Source organism: Ascaphus truei, chromosome 7 (assembly GCF_040206685.1).
Source record: "Ascaphus truei isolate aAscTru1 chromosome 7, aAscTru1.hap1, whole genome shotgun sequence".
Classification (NCBI taxonomy): domain Eukaryota; kingdom Metazoa; phylum Chordata; class Amphibia; order Anura; family Ascaphidae; genus Ascaphus; species Ascaphus truei.
This window is the reverse complement of record NC_134489.1, coordinates 34,689,385-34,700,678: the sequence shown is the minus strand read 5'-3', so window position 1 is coordinate 34,700,678 and position 11,294 is coordinate 34,689,385. Positions and strand designations below refer to the sequence as shown.

Here is an 11,294-nt window from a genome sequence, read left to right as displayed (position 1 = left end):
ATTTGATGGCATTTAAATGTATTTATTCATTTATTTCTCCCCACCTTTATCTGAGTTCTCGCTCTTTCTCCATTTATTTCTACCTAATTACCCCCACACTTATTTTTAACGTACATCTCCTCATTGTTCTCTCCTTCCTCCACCCCCCCCCCCCAGCCTGCCTATCACTGCCCTCCCTCCCCCTCTGCCTGACACTGCTCCCATCCCCTTTCCATGCACATCCTAAGTCAGTGTGAGCTGTCAGCTGAAAACCACTAATAATAATATACCATTTGTCAGGCTCACCTCCTTCAATGAGCCACATTATGCCTGACATGGGAGGGGTGCACCACCGGCTGCCCACACCTGGCTGCGTTAACCCAGGCTCGCGCGCTGTTAACAAGCCGTCGTACCTACGCGCATCGTTAACAGGAGTCTACATCTGTGCATTTAGACCCCTGGGGACACCCTGCGTAAGATTCCAAACGGCTGTTATCTGGTCTCCCCCCCTACATTGCAGTGTAGGATGGTTTTTCCCGATGCTCTGTTGTAAGGGCAGGAAGAGGCTTTTCTTAGTGTTCAATCTGGTACCCAAGTCCTGCATCCTCCTGCATCCTCTGCAGAGCATCCTTCCACAGATCGCTCGTCATTGTGATCCGGCAGGGGCCTTCTCTGATGCTGGGAAGAAGGTAAATCAAATGACATGTATACCTCTGTCTACACTTCCCCAATGTGCCTGTGAACTAATGGGCAATGCATTTCTTTTTTTTTTTTCCCCTTCTCTCTCCTATGGTGAGGCCATTTTGTCCTGGGAAACCTTGGTCCTCTTGTTATTGGGAGGCTACTTATATCTTCTGAAGATATTTCCCTTGCGTGTATGCACAAATAAAAGAGGGGCATCAATTTAACTTCACTATTTTTGTAATGGATCTGGGCCCCTTTTGAAAGGGATTTTTCTGGGGCGCATGTAAAAAGAAATAATGACCTTGGAAAATGTACAGAAATGTACTGTATATTATTGCTGCTTTGTTATGTATCCTTACCGGAGAATATGTAGGTGGAGATCTGCTTAAAATGATTCCATTTACTAAACATCCAGTATGAGTAAATCTCAGTATGTATCGCTTGCCCCAGCACACACGTGTAATTCCAGCATACAGAAATATTTTATATTGCAGGTTAAAAGATGTAATGAGGTCATATATATATATGCATATACATATGTAGTGAGATTATATATACACCTGTGTATATGTATACATATGTGTATATATATATATATATATGTGCAACTTCTATGAATATATGTTTGATTCTTAGGAACTTAATTTAAGCGTAACCGAACATGGATACTTAGAGGAATAAGTGGGATATACTATTTTAATATTGCTTAAATTACCCCCTATTTACACACAAAGCTGTTTTTAACGGCGGTGGGATTATTAACACCTTCGTGGCCAGAAAGAGCATGCAACCAATGGGTTCTCAGGGGTTCTCAACTCCAGCCCTCAATACCCCTCAACAGGTCAAGTTTTCAGGATATCCCTGCTTCAGCACAGGTGGCGCAATCCGTGGCTCAGTCTTTGACTGAGCCACCTGTGCTGAAGCAGGCTCTTTGACTGAGCCACTGATTGAGCTACCTGTACTGAAGCAGGGGTATCCTTAAAACCTGACCTCTTGGGGGTGGGGGTCTTGAGGACTGGCGTTGCCATCCCCTGGATTACAGAGCAAGGCACTGCATGCCCCACCGGTGCAATTGATTTTGTTTCCGTATTCATTTTTACACGCGGCTGCATTCTAAATCCTAATTTCTATCCTTTTAAATGCCCCCTGAACACTGACCTGGCTGGGTTGCAGGTGAGAAGAGCTAACCCATACTGTGTATGTAATGACCCCAGCAGCATGGGCAGTTCATATTGAGCGGACAGGAGCTTATTGTTTTGTTTTTTTCAAGGAGGTTGGAATTAAAAGCTGTGACCTTCAAGACTTTATGGGGCGATTCACACCTCTGCTCTTTTTAACGCTGTTGACGGCCGTCTGCTCCTCAATTTCGACATGATACCACCTGGAGGTCACAACCTTTGACCCCTTGGCAGCCCAAGGGGTCAAGCAGTCGCCCCTGGCAGCGTAAGGGTTAAGATGACACATAAGGAGGTTGGGATACAGTGAAATCACCCCGGGGAAAAGGCAAATAGTAACCACACTCCTGCAGCACCATGAAGCCAAAGCGATTCACAGGGTTACATGCAATCTGGAAAGAATATGAAATCTGATCATGCTACAGAAAGCATTTACATAATGTGTTGTACCTCTGGGGATACTTCAGTATAATAAATCCCGATTAATCATCTAAAACCAGTTGCATGATGCTAGTAGGTGTAAATTCCCTTTATATCAGGCAGTTTGGCCTAGATCAGGGGTGGGCAACTCCAGTCCTCGAGGTCCGACAACAGGTCAGGTTTTCAGGAGATCTCTGCTTCAGCACAGGTGGCTCAATCCGTGGCTCAGTCGAAGAGCCTGCTTTCTCAAAGGTTGCTCAATCAGTGGCTTAGTCGAAGACTTCGACTGAGCCACCTGTGCTGAAGCAGGGATATCCTGAAAACCTGACCAGTTGGTGGACCTTGAGGACTGGAGTTGCCCACCCCTGGTCTAGATTCACTAGCGGTCATTATTGATGACCACATGCCTTATTTCCGAAAAATGTACCGCCGTATCCGCGAAACCTCTGACGCTTCAATAACGCGGTGACACAACTCAATTTTATTGCGATACAAGTGGGCTAAATTTAACACCAGCATCGCTACCACGCGTTCAAAGGAGTATGTATCACCTAATTATCGCCAATTTTAAGCACCTAACTCAGGATGGCGATAGCCCTACTTTGACCAATGCATGTAATGACCACTATATACGTAGGCAAGATAAGACTAACCGTCCTGGAATGGGAGCTAAAAATACATTGTATTAAAATGTTACTTTATGACATATTTATATAGTATCCCCTTAGTAGCACAAGTGGCCAGTTATTCATGGTCAACCCATGACCAGCTGGCCACTTTGGCTACTAAAGCGTTAATATTTGAACATATGAATGTTATGCTTTTTGCATTTTATTTGTAGGGTGTTTTATACGTTAACCCCTTTAGTGCCTAAGGACACCCCATTTGCTATGCATTGGTTGCCTCAAGCATGAAAGGAGTTAAATAATTTTCTGCCATAGGGTTTTGTAAGAAATCCTATAACATAACCCTATAGTATAAAACTGATAAACCCCTCCCCCCATCACTTCACAATTACATCACTAGCGCTGGCTTACGCTGATTTCTATGAATAATGCTAATTTGTCACAGCATTGACACATTTTGTATATATTGCTACCCATTTATGAATAAATCATTCCTCGTGAATATGGTGACAATTCTAAAAAATTATCACTGCAATCCTATTTTTCCATATCACCTCATTTTAACGCAGTTATATCGAGCTTCAGCGATCTAGCCCTTTGTGCCTATGCTGTTGTTACTAGGGTACATCAGCTATCCAATTTCATGACAAACTGCATCTTTTAATCGGCGCATAACCATGCTAAGTGACTGTCTCACAGAGCAGAATTGCCTCTTTGAATTTCTCCTTTCCCTATTTGATGCCTGAACAATTTCATCCACGACAAAGGACTAAGAGAAGCCCCAAACAACACATCATGCATGTTCTGTAAATGGATTTGATGCCTGCATACAGCTTGGTACACTGCTGATTGCACCAAGTCATCAGTTGAGTTCGTGTTTTCGCTGCTCAGAAACCGCTGTCCATGGTACCAGTCTTACCAAAATGCATTACAAGATTGATTCTCTAATTTTAATCATTAAATGCTACAATGTGTACATTTGTATCCTGACGTGAATAAAAGGTCACCGTTTTACCAAAAAACACTGATACACTTATTCTCCTTTGAAATCAGCATTCTCACTCTTTGTAACCAAAAAAAATGATGTAGGAATATTTATTTGTCATTTTGTTAACGGCATCAACGGAGATCATTTATACTGTGAATTTGAAGATGTTCTTTAACTCCTAATTCATATCATGTTAATCTGTTTTGACAGTCCCCAAGGTAATTATGAGTCAGAAGCCTGACAGAAAGCTGTAACTGTAGCACAGCAATGTTATTGCATGGTGACCATATGCTGAAGCGGTTTGATATGGATGCATTAATATTTGTTACACCGTACCTGCAGAGGTGTAGTAGCTATATTGTGGAGAAGTGTCATATCATGTCATGGACCAACCATGAGAATTCATGTATGTAGAAGCTTTAGACACCTCACAAGCCTCTTTGTTGGTAGCTAGCACCCTCTCTATCCATCTTTAAGACCCATCTTAAAACCCACCTCCTTAATGAAGCATATCGGTAGCTCTGTGGCTGATACTATACACCTCATACATCAACCTTGGCCCCTTGCAGACACACTTACCAGAATGCCCTCCTACCGTCTCTGTACGTTCTTCCTACCTACCAATCAGATTGTAAGCTCTTCAGGGCAGGGACTCCTTTTCCTAAATGTTACTTTTATGTCTGAAGCACTTCTTCCCATTATGTTATTTATATGATTATGTCATGTGTGTTACTGCTGCGAAGCGCTATGAACATTAATGGCGCTATATAAATAAAGATATACATACACATTGTCATATCAAATATATTGTAAATGCTTTGGATGACGGTCGACTATCACAATATCCAGACAAAGGCTGTTATGGCGGCAACCCATACCGTATATTGCTAGAATACTAACATTCTGCACTGATATTGGTAGATATACACTTTGTAGTGGAGTATTTTCAGGGATTGCTTCTCAACGGGTTGCAGCCACCGCTGGCAGGGAATTGGTTAAAGTAAGCGGCATTGTGGGAAAAGTGTGAAGGATAATATTAACCTTTTTGATCCTGGACAAAATTGGCTTTCGCTACTTGCCGCAGGGGCACGGGAGCTTTGGAAATGTCGTGTGCAGGGGGCTGGTCCAGATAGCCTGAGAAATTGCAAATGTGAAAATGACCGTTTCTTCCTGTCGATGACGTGAAATGATTCAGTTGTGATGGTTGTTCTATTGAAAGATAGCAGATAAGTCAAAGAAACCTATTGTGTGTAAGAAATGGCGGCTATAATCAGTATAAAGAATCACAAGGCTGACCCCAGTACTATTCAAGGAGTCTGCAATGCATTGCACTGTATATCTTCAATGTGTGACTGGTATGTACTGTATACTAGCAATGGGATAATGCTTTGCTTTCTTTTCCTTTTAAGGCAGCTCTCCAAGCTGCCGTTTTTTCCCCCTTTAATCTGCGCATCATTACAATCCACGCATCATTACAATCCACGCAATGATAAGTAATTCGCTAAATTGCCGATCGATCCGTTCTCCTGTGATCGATTGGTGAAGATTCGGCTCGGGGGTTCACTAAATGACTGCAGGGGAGTATTGACTCAGTATCTGTGACTTTTTAAATGGTTGCTATAGAAACAAAAAAGACTTGTTACATTATAATAGATTAAAAATGTCTTTCAGAGTTGTTTTTTTGCTACAGGTATTTTCTCATAGTACAGAACTGAGGAATTTAAAAGAAACACACACGTAGGATATTGCTCGGTCTGCAACTTTACGGTTAGTCAAAGATAACATAAAATCCCATAATATTACAGTAGTAATCTTGCAACACAACGTATAATAATACTAACCATTGCTTTCCACTTAGATTGTAAGCTCTTCGGGGCAGGGATTCCTTTTCCTAATGTTACTTTTATATGTGCAGAGATTATTGCCTTTACGTGTTATATTATGTCACGTGTATTACTGCTGTGAAGCGCTATGTATGTACATGTATTTATACCTTTATTTATATAGCTCCATCACCTTCTGCTGAATAATAACCCAGTGGCAGCATCCTCTGGTGGCATCTCCCCCTGCATGGTTGCGTCAAAATAGCCCCCGCAACGTCAAATGGCGTTGTGCTGCCATGACAAGAGGATGTCACGGGAAGTCCCGGCGCCATGAGGCATCCTGTTGTCATTTCAATGCAGCGCCGCAGGGAGTCCCATTGTCATGGCAACATGATGCTGCATGGAGCCGTGACATCACGTGACGTGCTGTCATCATGGCAACGTGACACCATTTGATGTCACGGATACATTTTGATGAGAGCATGCAGCGGCAGATGCCGTCCGAAAAGTCAGTGAAGACTTCTGGGTCAGATGCCTGGGGGCGCGCTCCCCCCCGGCCGTTCTCCTCTGCTGCCCTGCGCCACTCTGGCGGCCCTCCGTCCTTTTCTCCCACCGCCACCCCCTAATTACCGCGCCTCGCCCGGAGACTTGGGATGTAAATTCTGTAGCCCGGAGATTGGTTAGCGAAACCCGTAGTCTCCGGGATAAACCCGGCATGGTGGTAACCCTGATGGACGCTATATAAATAAAGATATACTTCCATACATACATGTTTAAGCAATCTCAGATAACATTGGGAATACACTTTTTTTTAACCTTTTAGTGTCGATGCATTTTATCTCAAATGAACCAAAATTAAGTAAACAATGGATTTTGGTTCTAATAACCCTTATGTGAAATAAAAGAGTGATATAATAGTGTCATCGCCATTGAGGTTTGCAGTAGGACGTCAGGTTCTCTCCCGTAGGAAGAGAAAGCGCGATTTCCACAGCGATTCTAGATACAAGAGACGGAAGGGTATTTTTAGTGTCCAGTGTTCCTAATACAGAGGGGACCTCGTAGTTTTTTTTTTTATCCTAAGCAGGATTGTATTTGCTCACGTATTGTAAGTATTGAAGATATCATGTAACAAGTTCAATGGGACAGAATAATAACATGAAGCGCATTGCAGAGAGATGCAGTGCAGACATTGAGGGGGTCTGGTCGTTGGGTGAGGGTAATGAAGGGTTATGGCTTTCTCTGGCAGGGTGATTATATTCCTGTTCTCGGCCTGCGATACCTCACTCACAGTAATAAAAAAAAATAAAAAAAAAAAAATATATATATATATATATATATATATATATATATATATATATATATATATATATATATATATTATACATACATACAGCTAAACCGTTATAACACGGTCCTTGGGGTCCATGGAATGAGACTGCGTCATAACTGGGATCGTGTAAATTTCGCCGCGCGTGGACTTACCGGCATCTGCATTTCTCTCCTCTCTGCACACTATTTTGAGAGAAATGCAGATGCCGGTAAGTCCTCGCGCGGCGAAAGGAGGTGTTTTAAATCGGGAGCCATGTTTTGACCGTGTTATAAGCGGATCCACATGTAGAGGATCACGCTATAATGGGGTTGAGCTGTATAGTTATATACAGGGTTCGACAATCTAGGGAAAAACCCACTCGCCCCCCCCCCAAAAGTAACTTGACCTCCCAAAAAAACTCCCTCACCCCCCCCCCCCCCCCCCACGACTCTTACCTGCGGTGGGGTCCGGCGACATGGTGCGGTGCGGCGATCTCCGTCTTCTCCCCTGCAAATTGTACTCTTTCACCTGCAGGTCCTGAATAAATGGCCACGTGGCATTAAATGATGCCGCGTTGCCATGGCAATGTGGTGCCGTGTGATGTCACGGAGCGTCCCATTGCAATGGGGAGAAGACAATTTGCAGGGGAGAAGACGGAGATCGCTGCACCACGCCACAGGTAAGCACTCAACAGCAGCCAAAATGCACTCGCCTGTGGTGTGCAGGCGAGTGCATTTGTCAAACCCTGTATATTTATATTTGCTGCAGTGGAAGTGCTGTGTGCTGGGTGATAATGGGGAAAGGCGGGGTTGCAGACCTGCCTAAGACATGCAGATGAGCATACAGTTGTATTTGCATATTTGCTTTCCTGTGGAGGGTTTTTGTCACTTTTTTTACTCACCATAACTTAACTCAGTATTATGGTTTAGCCTATCCCATAGCCTCTCATGCATACCCAGTAAAATCAACCCCACACTGATGAGACCCATCAAGGTCGAAACAGCTGTCTGTGGGTGGTTTTCTGGGTATGTACCTTAACCCTGGCTGTGCTCAAAGCTGTGACCATGCAGCAAGCTTAAGCCTATAGGGAACCATGTTAAAAATGGTTTTTGAGGCAAAAAGTGGCACTGTGTGCTCATTTGCATGTCATTTCCCAGAATCCCTTGCTGCAGTGGAAGTGCTGTATGCTGGGTGATAATGGTGAAAGGTGGGGTTGCAGACCTGCCTAAGACATGCAGATGAGCATACAGTTGTATTTGCATATTTGCTTTCCTGTGGATGATTTTTGTCACTTTTTTTACTCACCATAACTTAACTCAGTATTATGGTATATATATATATATATATATATATGTAACGGTATTTCTGGCCCGGCCTGACCCACCCAATCTCACATTGGCCCCTGTGGTCTAACCGGTCCCCATTACAGTGTGGTAGTGTCTGGTGGTGCACCTGTTGGCAACAGGACTCCTGAGTCTCCCGCATGATGGTGTGTGGGGAGGACCCGTCCAGACAGGCAGCTGAGGTAGTGTGCTGAGTCTCACCTAGTTCCAGTGCAGCGCCTCCACCTCATCAGGGTCCCTGCGTCCGCAAGGGGATGATCCTGTTGAGGAACTCCTCCGTGGTGCAACCCCCTGTGTAATCATACTCTCACACACAGGGGTCTTTCTGATCAGCTCCATCTTTATTGTCACGGTGGGCATAGCTGCCCTCCACAATGGGGTGTCTTTAGCCAGTCATTGTGCCCGTGCTTCCCTTTGAAAGGTATGTCACCTGGATCAGGGATTCACGGCTCTGTGCCAGGTCCCTGGACACAGACTCCTAAGTCAGCTACTATAACATAACTGTCTAACTACTTGAACTTCTCCTTCACTTAAACTACTCTCTGAACTGGACTGCTAGAAACTCCTGACAGAACTCTTCCTCCTCTTCTCAGAACTAACTTTAGACTCAGTGCTGTGCCTTATGTATACTCTGGAAGCTGACACACCTCTGACATCACTAACCAGGGAGTCAGAGCATGTGACTACTCCCATCCATACACAGGGCACATCACCAGGGTGTGAGGGAAAACCTCCATGATGACTGCTGGCATGCCCACAACTTACCAGGCCTTACTGCCAGCAGGAGAGATGACTGTAGGCATTTTACATGACCGCTACATTCTCCCCCTGGTGAATCCCATCGTCCTCGCTGGGACCTAAATTTGTATACCTCTTTCCAGGAAGCACTGTAACACAAAACATAATTAACATCACACAAATTTTCTCATAATGCAGTACAAATGAGTACAGTACATTCCGCCAAGCCCGCCCCGACCAGCAGCCACGAACCCGCGTAATGCGTAGTACCACCTAAAAATAGTGATAGGGGTCCGGCTTCTTTACTTCCCTACCCCCCATATCTAGAACGGTAACTGAGTAATGCCGTGGTAATCCCCTCTCGGGCCTATATGTTACCTTGTGTTTGTGGATATTTCTCCCAATGGCCCATATGCGGATCAAGTGCTCTATCCGTTCCTCGGCCTTCTTCCCCACCACATCATTCCCCTTACTGATTAAGTGCATCTCAATATTTTCCCTGAGCCACCTATCCCTATTCTCCTCTATTTCATCCATTAGTGGCTCAGGGACATACGGGTACTCCAACCCGTGGGATGACTTGTAACGAGCCATTATGGCCCGTTCGGCCCTACTGATCCTAGTCAGGTCAGCCTTACCTGCCCTCCCGGGTAGCACCCATGATAGGGGTTCGTCAGGGTCCACGGGGTCTGACAAGATACTGGGACCCATAGGCTCTATCTCCCTATGCTCTATTTGAAGCCAGCGCTCCTGCAATTCCCTGTCCCTCTGTTCTGGGGTAAACTCTCCCACCGCCCACCAATAGTCCACTACATCCCTCGCCGGATGAGGAACCGAGTACGGTCCATCCAGGCCGAGTACCCTTCAAATAGTGGGGCCCACCAACGGTTCTCCCGGAATCTATCTGACCCCCTTGACTCCCTATCATCCTCAAGGGAATATACCCCCGACGACCGCTCAGATCGCGGTACAGACCACCTGGAAGATCCCGGGGCCTTTTTTACCGGCGCCGGAACTGCAGGGGGCAACCATCGGCCTATCGCCGCCCCTCTCAATTCTCCCCCTCCCCAAGAGTCACTTTCCGTAGCGCCACTGCGCTGTCTTTCCCCAGTCCGTCCCCCTTCTCCCCCTGATGATAAGTCCACATACTCCAGATTAGGCGGGGAACCCGGTGACTGTGTGGTTGGGGCAGGGGTTTTAGCTGGGGCAGGGGTTTTAGCTAGGGCATGGGGTTGGGCATACGGACGGGGTAGCGACTGCCACGGGGCTGCGACACGTTCCTGGCTGTCCGTAGATATTTCAAAGGATGATACTTCACCCTCATCAGTCCTCAGATCACCCGTCCAGCTTCTGAGCCGTTGAGGTGATTGGGGACTTTCCCCCAATCGCCGAAGCGTCGCTGCGTCTTCCCCATGGGTTCCGCCGTCACCACCGGAAGCGATGTCTCCCCCGGAACCGGAAGCACCGCCATCTTGCGTGGGACCCCCAGGCGGGATCTCTTCTTCTACGACGACATCCGGTTGCTCCGCCGTCGCCACCGGAAGTGATGCCGTCACTTCACGTGCGCTCGGGGCCTGGCGCGGCCCTTCCAGCGCTTCGCCGCCTGCTGTAACCAAGTAAGTGATAGGGCTGCTTGGCTTACCCATCCGCAGGGGTGTAGGCGTCTCTCTCCCGTCTCCCAGATCAGGTCCTGGGATGGCGGGACTCCGTCTGTCGGCTCGCCGATCTGCGGGGGACGCCCTGTTCTCAAGGCCACCACTCACCCCACGGGGTGTCGTCCTTCCGGTCTGCCTTTTTGGCTCCGCTTTTAACACCGCCAGCTCACGGAGGTCCTCGTCCGAGTAATCCCCTTTCCCTGACTTAGGGGTCTCCGAGCGGAGTGAAAGTCTCTTTTCCCCGATAGCGGGGGGTGATTCAGCCGCCTCGATCGCCACTGACCCAGCCGACTTGACCGGCTCCAGTCCCTTGTCTCCTGGACCCGCGCGGTTGATCCATAGCGCGCCCGGGGACTCGGCGGAGCGCCTTGCCATGTCCACCGGGGGGTCAGCAGGCTGGATTGGAATAAATGTGGGCATAGGCCACAGGTATAAAGTCCCGCAATGAGGGCAACGTGCCGCCGTGTTGACCGTGCCTCCGGGCAGCCCACATTGTAGGCAGAGCCCGACCACCATCTCGGTGTTGGCCACCCTCACTACTAGCAACCCGCCGG

The 11,294-nt window shown here is 46.7% G+C and overlaps 1 protein-coding gene across 1 annotated transcript in view; it reads left to right on the top strand.

Moving 5' to 3' along the window:
- Positions 1 to 511: 511 nt before the first annotated feature.
- SV2A (synaptic vesicle glycoprotein 2A) overlaps positions 512 to 11,294 on the top strand; it is a 110,177-nt gene continuing 99,394 nt past the window's right edge. The window contains exon 1 of the mRNA XM_075607622.1: positions 512 to 668. The gene's annotated coding sequence lies outside the window, so the exon portion shown is untranslated. The remainder of the gene's footprint in view (positions 669 to 11,294) is intronic.